This window comes from Salvia hispanica, chromosome 5 (assembly GCF_023119035.1).
Source record: "Salvia hispanica cultivar TCC Black 2014 chromosome 5, UniMelb_Shisp_WGS_1.0, whole genome shotgun sequence".
In the NCBI taxonomy this organism is placed as follows: Eukaryota; Viridiplantae; Streptophyta; class Magnoliopsida; order Lamiales; family Lamiaceae; genus Salvia; species Salvia hispanica.
The window spans coordinates 19,548,645-19,559,492 of NC_062969.1; positions in this window are offsets into that span (position 1 = coordinate 19,548,645).

Consider the following 10,848-nt stretch of genomic DNA (forward strand, 5'->3'; position numbering starts at 1 on the left):
ACTCATAGTGCATCAAATAGACTTTCTCAACTCTCAAGCTATTTAACGAAATGTTAAAATCTTGATAGTCTAGATCAGTTCGAACAATTTCTAAGTATTTTCTTGGCCTTAAGGCTAAGAGCCATAAATACTTTATCATTCAATGATTAAGAAGTTGATGTGTTGTTGAATACTCAACCTTGTCGCACTTATATTATTTTAATACTATGATGCCTTAAGCATCAACCATAAAACAATAGTTGAGCATTAATAGCTCCCACTGCAACAAAAACCTAACTGGATCAAGATCTCTTACTTAGAAGTTGCATTGTCATGTAAGTCATTGTCCTTCTATAAAATAGGTCAATCCAACTCACAAAACATCTTTTCTCGCTTTAAACAAACTTCGATGACAATCCAGGCTCTCCCATTTCCATATCTAGTCTTTTGTTCAAAAGAACTAGGACTTAAGAAAAAAAACAGCCTTTATGAATTCGTCATCTATCATGTTACTTTCCTCTAATAGTAACACAACGACTATTATTCTGAAGATTTTCTACTTTTCAGTTAAACCTTCTTATAGTCATTTCTTGTTACTTTAGGCGATGACTTGTGTCAGAAACTATTTGAGTGATCAAAAGATCCTCAAAACATTTTGTCACTCTAGGATATTCCAATCGAATCATCTTGACAAATTCTATTGATATCCATCTTTCATCGTTATTAACCAAGACTTGTCGAGCTACTTAAAGGAAAATAGTTTGACCTTATTCCTCAAAGAACTTGTCAAGTACATGCATAATGCATTCTCGAACATTCTTCGTGGAATTATGTCGAGGAAATGGAGGACATGAATCATTGAGTATAAACTCAAGGTTTTCAGCGATGAGATACTTATCCATTTCCGTTTCCGGTCTACATAATTTAGGCATTCGAGTTTTGTTTCTTTAAGGATCGCAGACAAATATTAAATGACATAATGAAGATTTGGCAAATAAACTTATTATCACATACTCATGCTCAATATATAATCACAAATAACCACAAAACAATTATGTATCTTACAACAGCAAAATTAATAAATTGTATCCTCCTTTGGAGGTTAATACGCATTAAAACTTTGACAATTTTACTGGTCACAACACCGACGCATCAATATCTTCCTCCTTTGGAGGTCAACACGCCTAATGCTGCCTAAGCACGACCATCAGATTTAGCATTACAAAATTTTATTTCTACAACACACTCCCATAACAATGTTCATGTGCTGATAACAAAACCAAGCTATCTCATAAATTCTGATTGAACCCTGAAACTCGCAGTTCCTTATGATTATTGTCCCCACTTTGCAGGTGGCAATAATATTGGGAACCACTTTCTAGTTGATTCTATTTATTATGTGAGAAGTCCGCCCTTATGAACTTACTGTTTTCGTAGGATTATTGTCCCTACTTTGTAGGTGGCGATAATATTAGAAAATCAGCTTCACAAAATTTGGCAGTCCAACCGATGGAGACCGTATACAACGCACTTGTTGTAATCATCACTTAGATATTTTGTATGGTTTTTGCATAATTATCACATAAGCAGATAAAGCAGATAATCCACTTAAAATAGATAAACACCAAATAAACAAATAAATCTATTTAATGCATGGCATTTTAACACACATGATAATTATCGGCAATTATTTAATCTAGTCAAGGGAGAATCAATTAAATAATTAAGTTTTGTATTGGATAACAATTATCCAAATTTATTTAGGATTTATCAAGATAGAGTTAACTATCTAAATCCATTTAGGATTATTCAAGATTTTATTTCGATAAAATCAAATCCTACGATTCAAGATAACGTTGATCTAGGATTATCATTATTTAAATCGTACTAGGATATTACTAGATAGAAACAATTCCATCATTATCCATAAGATAAAAATAAAATCCTATCAACCAAGGTTTATACAAATCTTAATTCTATTTAGAATAGACATTCAGAATATATCAAACATTACTTAGGATTTTTTAGATAAATAAATTTATCTAAATCCAATTAAATAAGGATTTCTTATATATCATCTTTATCCTAATCTATCTAGGATATAAATCCAAAAGATAAGGATAACTTGTATTAATTCTTATTTTAATCCATCTAGGATTTGTCTTAATAGAATTAAATCTATTCAAATCCATAAGATAAAATAAATTAATATAAATATTTATCCTAATTCATCTAGGATTTATCTTGGAGTAAATCCATAGAATAAGATAATATTATATTATATTTATTCAAATCTATCTAAGATTTATCTATGAACAAATCCATTTAAATCTATATGATAAGAATAAAATATTACACTATCACTATCCAAATCCATCTAGAATTTATCTATGAATAAATTCACATAAACTCATAGGATAAGAATAAAATAATATTATCATTATCTAAATCCAACTAGGATTTGTCTAGGGATAAATCCACATTAATCCATAGGATATAGATAAATATTAGATTGTCATTATCCAAATTTAACTAGGATTTTCGTCTAGGAATTAAATCCCTACAAATCCATAAAATAAGGATAAAATCTATAATTAATCCATGATTTAATACAAAATCAAATCTTATATAATATATAAAATCCACAATATATATTCAAATCTAATTTTCAATTAATCTTGACTTATTTCTAAAATTGAATCCAAGGATTTGGAAACCCTATTCAAGTTTGGAAAGTGAAGTCACGTGGCGAGACAAAGCGACGTCATAGGGAAACCCTAATCTTGCGTCGTCGTACACCCACTGAACCGCGGACGTTGCCGCTGCATCATCTCCGGCGCTGCTGCTATTGCTGCGTCGTCGCTACTGCAACGTCGCCTTCGCAGCGGCTGCGACAATAGCTTCCTCCGAGCCCGGGAAACTGCCCAAGAAAGGCTCCCACTCGAAAAACTGTCGTAGCCGGCAATATGCTGTCTCGCGCCTTTCCTGCAGCCACCGGCGCTGCTGTACAAAACAGCCCAGCCCAGCCCGACGCCTCCGACGCTGTTGCGTCGACGTTTCTCTGGCGGACCACTGGCGTTGCACACCGGCGCTGCTCGCTACTGCTGGGACATTGATGTCTCTCCAGCCACCAGCGCCGCTGCATCGCGCACCGCTCCGCAGCTGCTATTCTGATCGTCAGAATAAGGGAGTTCCGTCGATGATCCTCCAGCGAATGAGTTTCTCACGTAGAAAAAGAAATTCGCAAACGAGTATTGCATGATTTGAATACAATGCAAAAACAAAGCATCCAAATTCCCACACAATGATTACATAATTAGTCAATACAAATTACGCCTATTAATTACTCAAAGAATCAATTGATTCGAACATGTAATGAAATACGCTAATCGTAAAACCAAAATTAATCCACATGAAATTAATCCATATAATCAAAGCCAAAAATTGGCTCTGATACCAATTGATGGGGTAAGGAGCCCCTTGCACATCGGAAGACTTGTACAAAACAAATAAATCAGACGTAGGATCTATTTGACCGATTATGCGATTAATCAATTCACATGTTAAACAGATAATTGCATGCTAGAACGCAAATAATTCATGCTCAAAGAAAGTAAATCCTAAAACATGAATTCTACGGTTTAGAGTTACCGATTTGATTCTCCAAAGAATCGTCGATTGCTCGCGCCTTCTCCACGATGATCTTCAATACTAGACCACGAATCTTCTCTCTGGTTCCCGAACTGTATCTCGATATCAGGGTGTGGGCTGATCTTATCAAAATACTAGGACTCGAATAAAGAAGACAGAAGAAATCCTTTTGGGAATAGGTGAAGAATTCGAAATCCTCCATAGCTGGAGAGTTCGAAATTTTCGAAAAAAATTTGAGAATAAAAATTGTAATCATTCTGTCTCCTTTATTCTCCTATTTATATTAAGTTCATTTTGGGCCCAGACAGGGATCTATGGAAGGTTTTGGATATGGGCTCCCCCAATTAGCTTTTTACTAATTAAATTGAACCCACAATTTAATACAAGCTTATATTGGAATATTACGAGCAGCCACTATAGAAGTAATATTGAACTCTCCCCATCCAAATCCGAAATTACAAGTAATCCGGGTTTCCACTTTAATTATTTATTTCTCACGCTTAAGATATAAATGTCCATTAATTAATTAATGTCTACTATGGACTTAATTAATTAATATCTTATTAATTCTAAGAGTGGACTTAGCAAGAAACATTTATTTATTATTCATAGAGTAATAAAACTCCAACTGGCCAGTTTTCCGAATAATAAAACCTTGTTCAAGCTCCTCTTGAGGACATTATCAAACGAGACTCACCTCGCGCACGTTTCAACATAATAGCAATCCTAGCACCGCTAGATATTAATCACCACTACCCAATATATCGGGATTATTGGGTTGCGAAAAACCCGCATCATTTGATAAGTCAAAGTAGTGCATAATCAATACCGTATGCTCAATGCTAACATATGTAAATTAAGACATAGTATTTCATCAAGACCTAGTCTTTCAGTAGATAGCATAAAGACACGTCTTGCTGTTAGATCCGTTCAGTGCTATACCACACTAATGTCATCTTATTTCAGTAAGGCATAGAAATATGCGGACTGACATTGCAACCTTTCACGATAGGTAGCCAAAGCCTATCTAGGTTGTGAAATTCTTCTTTTTCTTTTGCAAAGCATTGCATAGATCTGACCGTGTTACCTTAAAGTGGACGACGCCCACAACCGGTCTACTAAGCAATAGACTTAGACTTTGTTTACTTCTTATGCATTTAAATGTTTGTAAAACATCTTATAAATGCACAAGCAAACACAATGTAATAATAATAGTGATTCTATTCGTGCGGAACTGCTCGAATAATACTGAATCGGGTTAAAAGTGGATTATAGAGTTTTACGTATACAAGCAAGATTCTATAGTAATAGAGTCATTTTGCCATTTTAGTACGTTCCATAGTAATAGAGTCATTTTCCTTTTTAGTAAAAGTAAACACATTTTTCCATTTCTACTTTACTCTCTCTTACTTTTTTCTCTCTTCATCTCTCTACCTTTTTCATTTTCCACTTTATTCTCCCTTTACTTAACTCACCTAATACAATTTTTCTTAATCTCCGAGCCAAAAAGTTTCACCTTCATTACTATGGAACTGAGGGAGTATCATCTTGGCCGGGACGGAGAGAGTACTATTTATCGAAATTCGTGAGCTTTAATCTCATCCACTCATTTTAAGATGTAATGGTGTGGGATTCGTCTTAGTTGTGGATTGGATAGTGTATGCATTTTAACATGACCCACATTATATATAAAATTTGTATAAAAATATATTTTTATTGTAAAAAATGATCCGTAATGGAAGTTTTAACATTTTTTAGTCTGCGAACTTTGTCAAACTATCATTTTTTATCTGTCAATTTCGACTTCATATCATTTGAGCCATTTTTAATTTTTTTGGACAGGAATACCCTTATGGCCATGAAGGATAATTTAGTCAATTTACTCTATCTTCTTCATTAAAATATTTAATTTCCCCTCTTTCTTCTTCCCCATCATCCTTCTCTCTTCTTCCTCATCTCAATCGTCCCAGTACATGTTGATTCATACACCAATTTGAAGAATTCAAAGCATCAAACACAAGAACTCAAACTCACCTTTTCTCTCTGACTCCTCATCACACCCAATTCACTTTATCTCTCCCTCACTTTCCCTCTCTAACTCCTCATCACCATATCGTTGGACAATATATAGAGTTTGCATTTGATTACATCATGGGTTTTGATCAATTGCTAACTAATTAGCAATATCAAACTAAGACCAATTCTTATCCATTAAATTAGGATATCTAGTAGTTGAAATAGTGCCACATGGATTATATTTTAAATTTAAAAATGATTAAATAAACTTTAAGGATATTAATGTCAATTCTTATACTCCCTCTGTCCTAAAATATACTAGTTTTACCAGTTTTGGTCGTCCCCCAAAATTAGACAAAGTTTAAATATGAAAAGTTTTTAACCAGTTAGAGCATCCCCATCCGTGCTTTTAGCTAAGAGTACGGAAGTGGGCCCAGACCCAGTTTTACTCCTTGTCCTTAGGTAAGAACACAACACCCACATCCATGCTCTTCCGCAAGGACAAGCTCAAGGGTCCCACCATTCCACTATTTAATTTAAATAAAAATATTTCCACAATATTAAAATGCATTAAAAATACCCGGAATACTATTACAAATTACAAAAAAATTAAAAATTATATAATTCAAATCATAAAAATTAAAAATTACATAATTAAATTCATAAAATTAAAATGACCCACTACTCGTTGCCGAACTTTGCCCAAATGTGATTGATCAGATCTTTTTGTAGCTCAATGTGGGCTCTTGTATCGCACATTGTGTGTCTTCTTTCGATCCTCTCATTCACCGTCGTATGCACACCTCGGCGTGGGGGAGACCTCGCGATTGAGCTTCCAGCTTCATCCTCATCGTAAAAGTTAGCCGCCATTGGTCCTTCGTCGGCTATAATCATGTTGTGCAAGATAATACACGTGCACATGATGTCGGCGATATTCTTAACGTACCACAGCCGAGACGAGGCCTTCACAATGTTGAATCGGCCTTGAAGGACCCCAAAAGCTCTTTCGACGTCTTTCCGAGCTCGGGTCTTGTGGATTGCTGAACGTCTTCACGAAAGTCGACCACCTTGGGTAGATACCATCGGCGAGATAGTAACCCATGTGGTATGCATTTCTGTTGACGGTGAAGTCGATCGTCGGTGCTACACCATTCAAAACATCATCGAGTGGTGAAGAATAGAGCACGTTCAAGTCGTTGTTGGATCCGGCAACACCGAAATATGCATGACAAATCCATAGGCGGTAGTCGGCGACCGCTTCAAGGATAAGCGTTGGGCCGCCGCCTTTGTAGCAGCTTAAGTATTGCTCCCTGCAAGCAGTCGGACAATTCTTTCTCTTCCAATGCATGCAGTCAATGATGCCTAGCATACCGGGAAAACCGTGGACTGTTTCGTCGTGAAGCTGAAGCTGCCGTTGACAATCTTCAGTGCTGGGTGCCCGAACGAATTCCTCGCCTTTAGCGGAACGAACGCCGTCGCAAAAATTTTTGAGCCATAGGATTCCCGTTGACTCACCCACATGCAAATACTCGTCGAAGAGGTCAGCCGTTTGCCCAGTAGCAAGTTGTCGGATGGCACAAGTACACTTTTCCAACTCCGAGAGACTTTGCCGACCGGTTGCGTCTACACCGTGTTGAAAGTATTCAACACGGGCGGACAATGTGTTGACAATATGCATAAAAAACCGTTTTGACATGCAAAAACGGAGCCGAAAGTAATCTTCTGGATACCGCGGCTGGTCGGAAAAATAGTCGGCAACGAGCCTTTCGTGGGCTCCCTCTCGGTCACGATGGATGTAGCGGCACCGAGTTGATCTAGTTGGTCGTGGAGGAGGGGCCAGGGTATTAGCGGCGACATAGGTTTCATAGGAGGCACAATATTGTTCCTGGTATTCTTGTTCTTCGGGCTCCGCTTTCGCAATGAGATCAGTGAAATCCATTTTTAAAATTTTTTAGAGAGGGTTTGAGTGAGATAGGAAGATGTAGATGATTTAGTATGAAAAATATGAATGAGAGATAATTTGATGTGAAAAGTGGATGATGAATGTGTGTATTTATAGATGATTTTGGGATTAAAAAAATTCAAAAAATTCCAAAAAACATCGATAAACGGCTCTTTTTTTAGGGAATCCAAAATATTTTTTTTTAATTTTTAATTTTAATTTTGAATTTTTTTTTTAAAAAAAGGAAAAAATCAAATTTGCCAACGGATATACCGTTGGCCAATCAAATTGCGCCACGTAAGGATGCTCAGCGGTACGGACGTTCTCTTATTTAAGAGCAGCGCCATGCCGCTGGCACGGACGAACGAGCTCCAGTGGCAGACAGACGTGTCCTTGCCAGCGGCACGGACGGACGAGCATGCCGCTGCGGATGCTCTTACACACTACTAATAATTTGGACCCCACAATCCACTAAACTACTTTCATTACCTTTTCCCCCTCTCTCTTACTTTTTCTGATCTCTCTCACTTTACCAATTGCACATTAAAAATCAGTGTGAAGTTTGTCTAGTTTTTTAGAACGGAAGGAGTATATGGTAGTAAAACTAAGTACTCTCTTTATCCTCAAAATCATATTAAAACTTTAAATTTACATAACTCTCTCGATTTAAATTATTTTTAGAAAAATATATATCAAATGAAAGGTAATTTTATAAAGATTCTAACGAGATCTCAATTGCATATGTTCGACGATGATCGGTTGATGAAATTTTATAAATTTTATTTCAACTTTCGTATATGTTGATAAACAGATTTTATATCGATAAATGCATCAAAAAGTTTCAATATAATGCATGTACAATATAAATAAGACTGTGCGAAGTTTTCGTGTACGTGTGTTCAATATTTATATCATTGTGTTGATATTTTTAATGCACTATATTGATATCAGAAAAACCAAGAAAAAATATCATATTATGACAAATTGACGATTTTACCCTTTTATTGATATTTTATTTACTATTTATTGAAATTCGTGAAGTTTGATCTCATCCACTCATTTAGGATTGATCTTAGTTTTCGATTGGAATAGTATATGCATTTTAAAATGACTCAGCGTGTATATATGGATGTATGAGACGATACCTATGAAAGATGATTGATGGAAGATAATGACTTTGTATTATTGTACTCCCTCCGTCCCAACTAAGTAGAGTCGTATTCTTTTCTGCGATGTCCAAACAAAGTTGAGTCAATTTCTTTTTTGATAAAAAATAAAACATCCAATCACTCTTATTTTATTTTATCACCTATTTTATTCTCTCTTCATCTCTCCTGCTTTTTTTTTGCTCCTATTTATTTTACTTTTATTTAATGGATTCAACATAATTTCTTAATATTCGTACTCAAAAGTTTATACGAACTCAATTGGAATGGAGGGAGTACTATATAGTGCTTTATGTGTGTATATAGAAAACACCAAAAATTATCTTATAATCAAATTGGGTCTTCTTTCCTAATAAAATGTGTCACGTAGATTAGTTCATGTGTAGACCTACTTTCACATGTCAAATAACAATAAATAATTACTCCATGTAATTCTGCCATGTGTTTAGACTATTGAATTTTATATGATAAAATATTGTTCGATTTACATAACTAATTATCAGAGGCATGCCCACATGGAATCCCCAGCCATTTTAGATATGCCTACTATATATCATACATTCAAACAAGGGTTTACAAGGAACTCTTAGCCCTTTTAAGTATGTCTATATATCATATATTCATACAAGAGCTTACAAGTACTTGTATATACTAGTTTTATTTTTAAAGAGTGAACTTTAAAAATGGTCACTGGATTATGGGTTTATCTTGCCTATAGTCTCTGGACTTTAAAAATATCGCCAGTAGTTCATGGACTAAGGGTTTATCTCAAAATTGGTCCTTTTGGCTTTTTTTGGTATGAAAATGCCCTTTTAGAGGGTTTTGGGGGGTTTGGGTAATCTGGTCTTTTTACACTTAACATTTTAAATCCGATATTATTTCAGTTATGTACTAAATTTGATATTATTTTAAAATTATCATTCTTTTTCCATTTTTTCATCCTTCACTTTGTTTCTTTATTTCAATATTAGATTTAATATTACAAATTTTTAAATTTTAATTTTTAAATATCAATAAATTTTTTTAATTATAAAAATTATTAAATAACAAAAATTAATAGTCATATTCAATATTTGATAGTGTATAATATTTAATCAATAAGGTATGACAACACCTTAGTTTTAATCAATATTTAATAGCTTTAATCATAAATAGATCATATAACACAATTTATTCTGAAATAAATATGCATCTAACGTAAGACTAATATAATTTTCGTTTATTAATTTGAAAACAATCAAAATTTACTAGAAAATTTCAACACAAATACTCCTATATATAATTTTTAGTAGGAGCAAATTTTTAGTCAACTTCATAATATTCAATCACAAGCAATTATAACAACCGACGAAGGCTAAATAGAATAGCTCTTACTTTATTATCATGATTAATATATCATTTTTCTGTACTTCTTCAATATAGCTGAATATTATATTAAATGACAAAAGTTAATAATAGTTTTAATCAACATTTATAGTGTCCATGAATTAATAGTTTGAATTAAAATTTTTATTGATATTTAAAAATCGAAATTTAAAATTTAATTTTATAAAATTAAATCTAATAATGAAATAAAAAAACAAAGTGAAGGATGAAAAAATGGAAGAAGAAGGATAATTTTGAAATAATATCAAATTTAGTACATAACTGAAATAATACCAGATTTAAAATGTTAAAAGTGTAAAAAGACCAAATTACCCAAACCCCTCAAAAGGGCATTTTCGTACCAAAAAAAGTCAAAAGGACCAATTTCGAGATAAACCCTTAGTCGAGGGACTACAGGTGATATTTTTAAAGTCCAGGGACTATGAGCGAGATAAACCCATAGTCCAGGGACCATTTTTTAAGTTCGCTCTATTTTAAAATATATATATTTTAATTATTTCAATACCGACGCTATCAGTATATGTATCTTTAATTTATATTGCCTATTCTCTAATTATTTATCTCTCATTATGCATCTCTATCTCAACTATGTATTAATGAAGTCGGAATTGTTTCTGCAGTAGTTGGCACTAAATATGTAACAGCCTGGATTTCTAGGGTATAATAAATACGGCGACAGTTACCAAGGCGGACTTAAAAGCAATAAGA